Source organism: Centruroides sculpturatus, unplaced genomic scaffold (genome assembly GCF_000671375.1).
Source record: "Centruroides sculpturatus isolate CEXI.00-Female unplaced genomic scaffold, Cexi_2.0 scaffold34, whole genome shotgun sequence".
NCBI classification, from domain to species: Eukaryota; Metazoa; Arthropoda; class Arachnida; order Scorpiones; family Buthidae; genus Centruroides; species Centruroides sculpturatus.
In genome coordinates this window covers 429,810-437,438 of record NW_019384328.1, presented here as the reverse complement: position 1 = coordinate 437,438, position 7,629 = coordinate 429,810, and positions in this window count along the sequence as shown.

Sequence of the window (7,629 nt, the reverse complement as noted above, 5' to 3'; positions counted from 1 at the left end):
TTATATATTTGCGCTTAATTCTAGAAATTTACTTCATTAATTATACTTATCTTACAGCAAGAATCCATACTTTATTATATATAATTCATAATTTCTATTTATTTATTTCTTCTTCACTTAAGAAATTCATTTTTATTAAAGAATATAAATTCTGTACTTAATTAATATTTTACATAATTTTTCTTTAATTATTTTTTTAATTTATTATATAATTTACTGGTTGAAAATTTGAATATTTTATGCTTATTTCAAGTGAAAGTTAGAAGTGAGTATTCGACATAAAGTAAAAAAAAATAATAAATAAATAAAGGGAAAAAGATCATTCGATTTGCTAGAGAATGGAAGAAACAAATTCCTTTCCCATAGGAGCAAAGAAATGATTTACACTGATACAAATAAATACCAAAAACAAATTCTTAATATAATCTTTAAAAAGAGGAAGAAAATTTGAGGGTAAAACATTCCAATACTTCAACAATGAAACGTTTATCATCGTGTCTTAACCTTTGTTTTTTAAAATATATTTTACCAATAATTATTCATTTTCTTTAATTTTTACAAAGTTCCACTGTTTTATTTATTTATTTTTATAATTTACACTTATTACAGACCATCATTAAGTATAATTTAAATTTTCTATAATCTTTATATACCTGATAATATAATAATTTATCTCGAACTTAGACACCTCTAATTTCATTCCTCTATTAACTTATAAATTATTTGATCTACCTGGACCAAATTTTCCAGAATTACTCCCTAGAATCATGCGAAAAATAGAAGCTAGTATAAAACCTCGACACCCCACATAACCCCCTGATTTCATCCCCTTTTAATTCCTAAACTCTTTGACCTACCTGGACCACGTTTTTCAAACTTACTCTCTAGAATCATGAGGGAAATACAGGCTAGTGTACAACCTCGACACCCTACTCCTCATCCTTCTATTAACTCCAAATCCCCTTGACCGATTTACACCAAATTTTTTATAGTTACTCTAAAACCTGTGGAAAATATAGGCTACCAAGAAACCTAGACACCCCCACTCTTTCCCCGATATCATTCTTTTGATACTTCGTGACAAACATAACAATGGTACCCTAAAATAACCATACTTATTACTTTTCGCCCTGGCATACCTGCTATTTTTATCAAAAAATATTTACACATACTTTTTTATACTTATAACCTTTTGTAAGTGCAAGCTTCTACACTACTTTCTCGCTTCATATTCATTAAAAATATGTGATAAGATAATTTAACCAGAATTTTCTCTCCTAATTTTAGCATTTGAATGACATTTCTGCTCTTTTATTCACTATAAAAAAAAAACTCTGAACAATTGCATTAACAATAACATAGTAATATAATTACTGTCTCAAAAACGTAACGCGTCATCTTTGTTTGACATTTTCAGACCAAATGGCCTGCAAATGTCATGCATCTACATGTGGAAAGTTACGTCACATTCTACTAACAATTCATTTTGCTATTTCTACAATATTTCTAAGAAGATTGTCATAGTTACAGTCAAGCGAAACATGCGTGACAATGTGTAATTGTATATTAGTAATAGCTATAAATGTGTTGCTAAGGATGATGCTCGTTACGTTTTGATTCTAAACTGTATTACAACAGGACAATGTTAATAAACTTTTCACTTTTTTATTAGTGGGATGATAAAAAAAATATATAAAATTCTAACGAGCAATTATTAAGCCAGGCTGCAATTTTTAATCATATTTTTTAATTTGTTTAAATATGTGCTCTCGATTTTAGTAGTGTCTTGCCCCTGTAAATCATACTTTTCCTGTTAACAATAGAGTCGCCGATTATCTAGCTAACTTTGTACTCGAGAAAATTTTACATTAAAATTATATGATGGCCCCCGATTAAATTAGGGACAGGAGGACTCGATTAACTACATACGAAATTCCGGTCCAGACCGGACGTTTGTATGTAGTTAATCGGGCCTCCTTCCCTAAGCTTTCTATATCTGGTGTCGATTTTCATCTATTTAACACCGTTCTCAAGATTAACGAAAGACAGACATACAGACAGATGACAGTGAAGATGTATAGGTCTTCAATTTCAAAATTGCAGTCCTATACATTCGGAAACAAATTATAAATATTTTATTCTAATTAAATCTTTTTGAAAATAAATTTTTGATCTATCTAACAATGCTTACGTTACATCAAAAGGTATTATTATACCGCTTTAATAATCTTTATATTTAAAAAGTTTAATTATAAAATTAGTTAAAAATTAAATTATTCATACATACATTTTTAAATATATATATATGTGAACAATTTAATTTTTAATTGAAGTTATGTAAGCATTGTTAGATAGATCGATATTTTCTTTTTTTCAAAAACATTTAATTAGAATTTTAAAAAAAAAATACATAATTTGCTTGTAAATAATTGAATTTTATATTTTCTTACATAATTCATTATTATTTATGTGAGAGTACCGTAGTTGTTGCAAAATTTGCTGATAAAAATGAAAATTGTAATTCTTCAATTCATCTAATTAAATAATTAGAAATCTTAAGGATTCGAATTTTTCTGTATGTTTATCTGCATCCTTAAAATGGGAATAACAATATGAAATTTCTATTTGCATTCTTAAAGGAATTTCCGTATGTTTATCCTCATCCTTACGGGATTTTTCGTATGTTCATCCGCATCCTTACGGGATTTTCCGTATGTTCATCCGCATTCTTACGGGATTTTCCGTATGTTCATCCGCATCTTTACGACATTTTCCGTATGTTCATCCGCATCTTAACGACATTTTCCGCACAGAAAATCTTTCCCAGACGAATAAATAAACTTAAAAATAAAAAAAATGAACTTAATTTTAAAAAGATCATCATAAAGATATTTATTAAAACATCAAAGAGCAAAAATAATAATAATAATAACAAAAAAAAACATTACTTACCATTAATAAAATTTTAATATAAATATTAAAAATAGAATATCAAATTTTATAGACCAATAATTACATCTAAGAATAGAAGAAGAAATAATAATAAAAAAGAAAAAAAAGGAAAAAAAAATTTTATTATAATAGTAATAATAATAATAATTCGGTAGAAAATACGCCTGAATGAAAAATTGTATTTCAATTCAGTCCATAACGTACAAGTGATGGTTATAGAAGAGCCATAGTCATTCAGAAAAGTAGTCGGTAGACTAAACTAGCCGCAATTTCTCTGTGGATTATTACCCTTGGAAAAGCCTGTGAAACTATAAAGTTAGTAAGAGATCAAACGATCCGTTAAAATATTACACTATGACTAAAATAGAATGAAAGATGACGCTCGTCAGCTGCTACACTATCGACAAAATGTAAATGTCGTAACGATTTCTGTCTCGATCATGCACAGCCATTTCCTACATTCCTGATACCAAAAATATTGATAGAAGAACAGCAGAGAATATATATATATATATATATACAGTAAAACCTGTGTAAAACGGTTCAGTGACGAATATTTTTTCCGTTTTAAACAGGTTTTTTTTAATGTAAAAAATCGCTCGGTTGAAGAATTTTTTCCGTTTAGACAGATTCCGTTTTGGACAGGTTTTACTGTACTTAACGTAAATTGTTGNTCTTGTTCTCTTCATTCATTTATAAAACGATGTGTCAGAAATAATTTTTTAAACTTTATTATAAAATTTTAAAATATTAGTTATATTCTGTATATTATATGAATGATATATGTAACTGTAGTATAAAACTTTAAAACAAAACAATAAATAAATTTTTGTGTTTGTCTTGGTATAAAAATATTAGACTTTGTTATTGAATTTTGATAGTCCCAAACAGGTGACAAAAACAAGGGACAAGTATACTTAAATAAATGCATAAAATCAACATATAAAATTCAATGCATTATATTGTGTAAAAGTAACGTTTAGATACATTAAAAATATTCTGAAATTTAACTTCAAAATTATTCTTTATTAATAAAACAAACCTATTATTTTTGAATTCAAGGTTATATATAAATTGTTTTTGCTAATTCAGTCATGATAAAAATTGAAAATGCTATGTTTTTCCATCGTGTATTTCTACCATTGTAGAAAAACTAAAATTATTTTACACATTTTTTACATTGAAATGGTTTAAAGCAAAGAAACAAGATTCCAGAACAAAATCTCGTGCAATCTTTTACTATTCACCCAATATAATCCAGAATGAATGTAAAGAAGATAAGTTTGTGGAGTCTGACATAAAAACAAAATTAGCAGATGAAAGATACATAAAAACTTGAGAAAGAAATGAAGATTCCAGAAATACTTTTTCCAGTCAATAATGTTGTGGAATATAGGCTATAAAGTTTGAGAAAACAGAATATAAGATAAGTTTAAAAATTCATTTCTTTCATTCTCATTAAGAACATAATAAAAGATTTAACCAAGATACAACAGAAATAGGGAAAGATGCCAGAAAAATGGTGGCATGATTATTAGGTATTAAAAGAAAAGAAAAACAGAAAAGATGATAGAGTGAAAATTCACAACAGTCTTTTAAAGCCATGGATACCATAAACTGGAACCAAGACAGAAAGGATAACTAACTTTTCTGAAATACTGTCTCCAGTCTATTCAATATTTTCAATGCCTATTTTCCTTATTTTTGTTAATCACCCTGATATCTAAGTTAAGTAAATACAGTCAAACCTCAATTTTCAAACAAATCAGTTCATGAACAGAATTTCAAACTCTAATTATGCTAACTGCCAAACAAGCTACTCGGCAGAGCAGGCCACAGATTAGAGAGAGATGGTCAACTCCATACATTTCCAAAGTTAAAGAAAGTCAACGGCTGACCAATCAACGACAGGACTACAGATTCAGAAGTTAGTAGCACTGAGATTTCCTTGCATCATTAGACCTCAGGACACAAATCATCAATGACATTGCTATTTAAATTAGATTTCAATGTGTGTGCAGAAAAGATACTACCACTGTTTTTCGGTATGCGCCTCGAACTGAATTTAAATATAATTAATTAAGCGTAATCAATATATAACTTTATCCATTAAACATCTGAATGTAACACGATATGATCCTTTGCAAATGTGAATGCAGCATTGGTACGGCGTGATTGACAGAGGATTAAATATCATTAAATGCATCTAAATTGAGAATAAGATCTATTTATAATAATTTTAAAATGTTAATAACTTCCGTTTCTGATTTTTAAATCAGCAGGTCTCGTTTACACGTATAAGACGATGATGTAGTGTTAAAATTGATTTATTATTATTATTATTATTAGATACGATAAATAAAATGACCGATTACAGCCAGACAGACAGAATTAATTTTTTCCTTTTCGAACTCTTAAGCTGGTTACAGACGTTCCGATATACCTGAATAGGTAGATGACAGACAGGACTGCTGTCAGTTCCCCCATCCACACATACCTGTACGTATGTAGCCAGCTTTACACGTAATCCCAATTGCATTTTTACTTTTTCAGCTGTTATATATAACAGAGGGAAAGTATGGCCATCGGTCAAAAAATGACCCACTCAAATTTTTGCATATTTGTACTCGGGACACCTTAAAACGTCGAGTAATGCATAAAAATTCGGGAATAATTTTTAAATGTATGTGTGGAGGAGCACGATTTTGTTCACCCTCTTTGAAGCTTAATAACTCCTGTGCTTTTTGTCGAAAATTTCTGAAATTCGAAAAAATAAATAAAATTTTCTTAATGATAATTACGTATTAAACATTAAATAAAGCAAAATAAACATTCATAATTCAATAGGTTGACGGAATAAGACAAAGCAAAACTCGGGCGATCTGCCAAGAGGGGGGGAAGGGCCTCCCAGGAGGACTTTTATGGAAAACTGACCCCTATTTAAGTTGTTAGACACGTGAAGAAAATCTGGCAAACTCCACGTAATCAGGCACAAACCTGCGACTAACTATTACTATTATTCGCGGGTTTTATTCACTCGGTCACTTGTGGACCTATACAAAAATTAAGAAATGATTAATGTTAATATTAATTTACTTATAACAATCACAACTACAATTTTTTTCTTAAATATTGTATATTTTAAGAGTCTATAAACTAAAAATTCGACTTCATAAAAGCCCATAAATAAACGAAAAGAAAACAATTACATATAATAAATTGTTTTCTTTGATTGTTATGATTTCTTTATTGGAAAAAAATAATTTATAATGAAGTTATAAAGCTAATATGCAGATGTGTTTGATTTATTTTTCAGGCTAGTCTTTGAATATCGATCATTCGAACATTTTGATAGCTCTTTAGTTAATGAATCAACCGTTTGATATATGACTATTCCAGATTATATACTTAAACTACACTTTTTATTACATTTGACATTGACAATTCACGTAATTGTTCGAAAAGTAACTGTAGAAAAAAAAATGATAAAAATTCTTGATATAAATGAACTTCTTTATTGTTCCTTACATTAAAAAATAAGAAAATAAAAATCCAATTAACTCATCTACTATCAATATCTTTTAAGAATTTTAATAAAATAAATTATTTACTGAACTTATACGACTTTTAAAATTTATCTACGGAATGTACAGGCCTTCACGCCTCGTAGAATTTATGTATAGAATGTATATAACTATACGTTTATTGGAATTTATTTACAAAATGTAAATAATTATAAACTTTATATGGCAAGTATAGAACAATCCGTCTTTTAAAGTTTATACACACAATGTATAGAATTTTGTATATATGATGTGAAAAACTATACAGTCAACCCCCCCTATAACACTGTTGATGATTCCATTTTATATGAATTCCACGTTGTACGAGCCACTTAGATTTTACAAATATGTGTGCCGGGTTTTGAACGGATCACGTATTTGTAAAATCTAAGTGACTCGTATAACATGGAATTCATATAAAATAGAATAATCAACAGTGTTATAGGGGGTTCAACTTGTAACAAAACACGTGAATTGTCAAGTGTTATAAGGGGGTTCAACTCTTTGAATTTATGATGTACAGAACTAAGTGTATAACCTCTTATAATCTATATAAACAATGGAAAAACTATACACGTTTTAGAATTTATATACAGAGTGTATAGAACTATACCTTTCTTATAGTTTATATACAATACAAAAGAATAATACCTGTCTTAGAATTTCTATACGCAATGTACGGAACTGCACACGTATCATAATTGATACACGGAGTACAAAGAACCATACACCTCTTATAATTTGACAGAGTTTATAGTAATACAAATATATAATTATTTAAACTAATAAAAAGTATCTTACGTAAGATATTTCTTACAGTTTCAAGGATTATAAATAATTATACGTCTATACTTTTAATTTAGTTGTATAATTATGTTACCATATTTTTAATTTTATGAGAAATTTCTTTGTTATTCTTTCCATGTAAATTAGGATGTGTTGGTAATCTTCACTTCATAAACTTTTTATTCTTAATAATATTCGAAACAAACTTTAATTATTATCGCATATAGTTCATTAAAACTTTAATTAACAACAACAACATTTAAAATTTCTTATTTACTCTTAAATAAATGTCATTATTATAAAGTTTATCTTTATTTTTTTAAAAAAA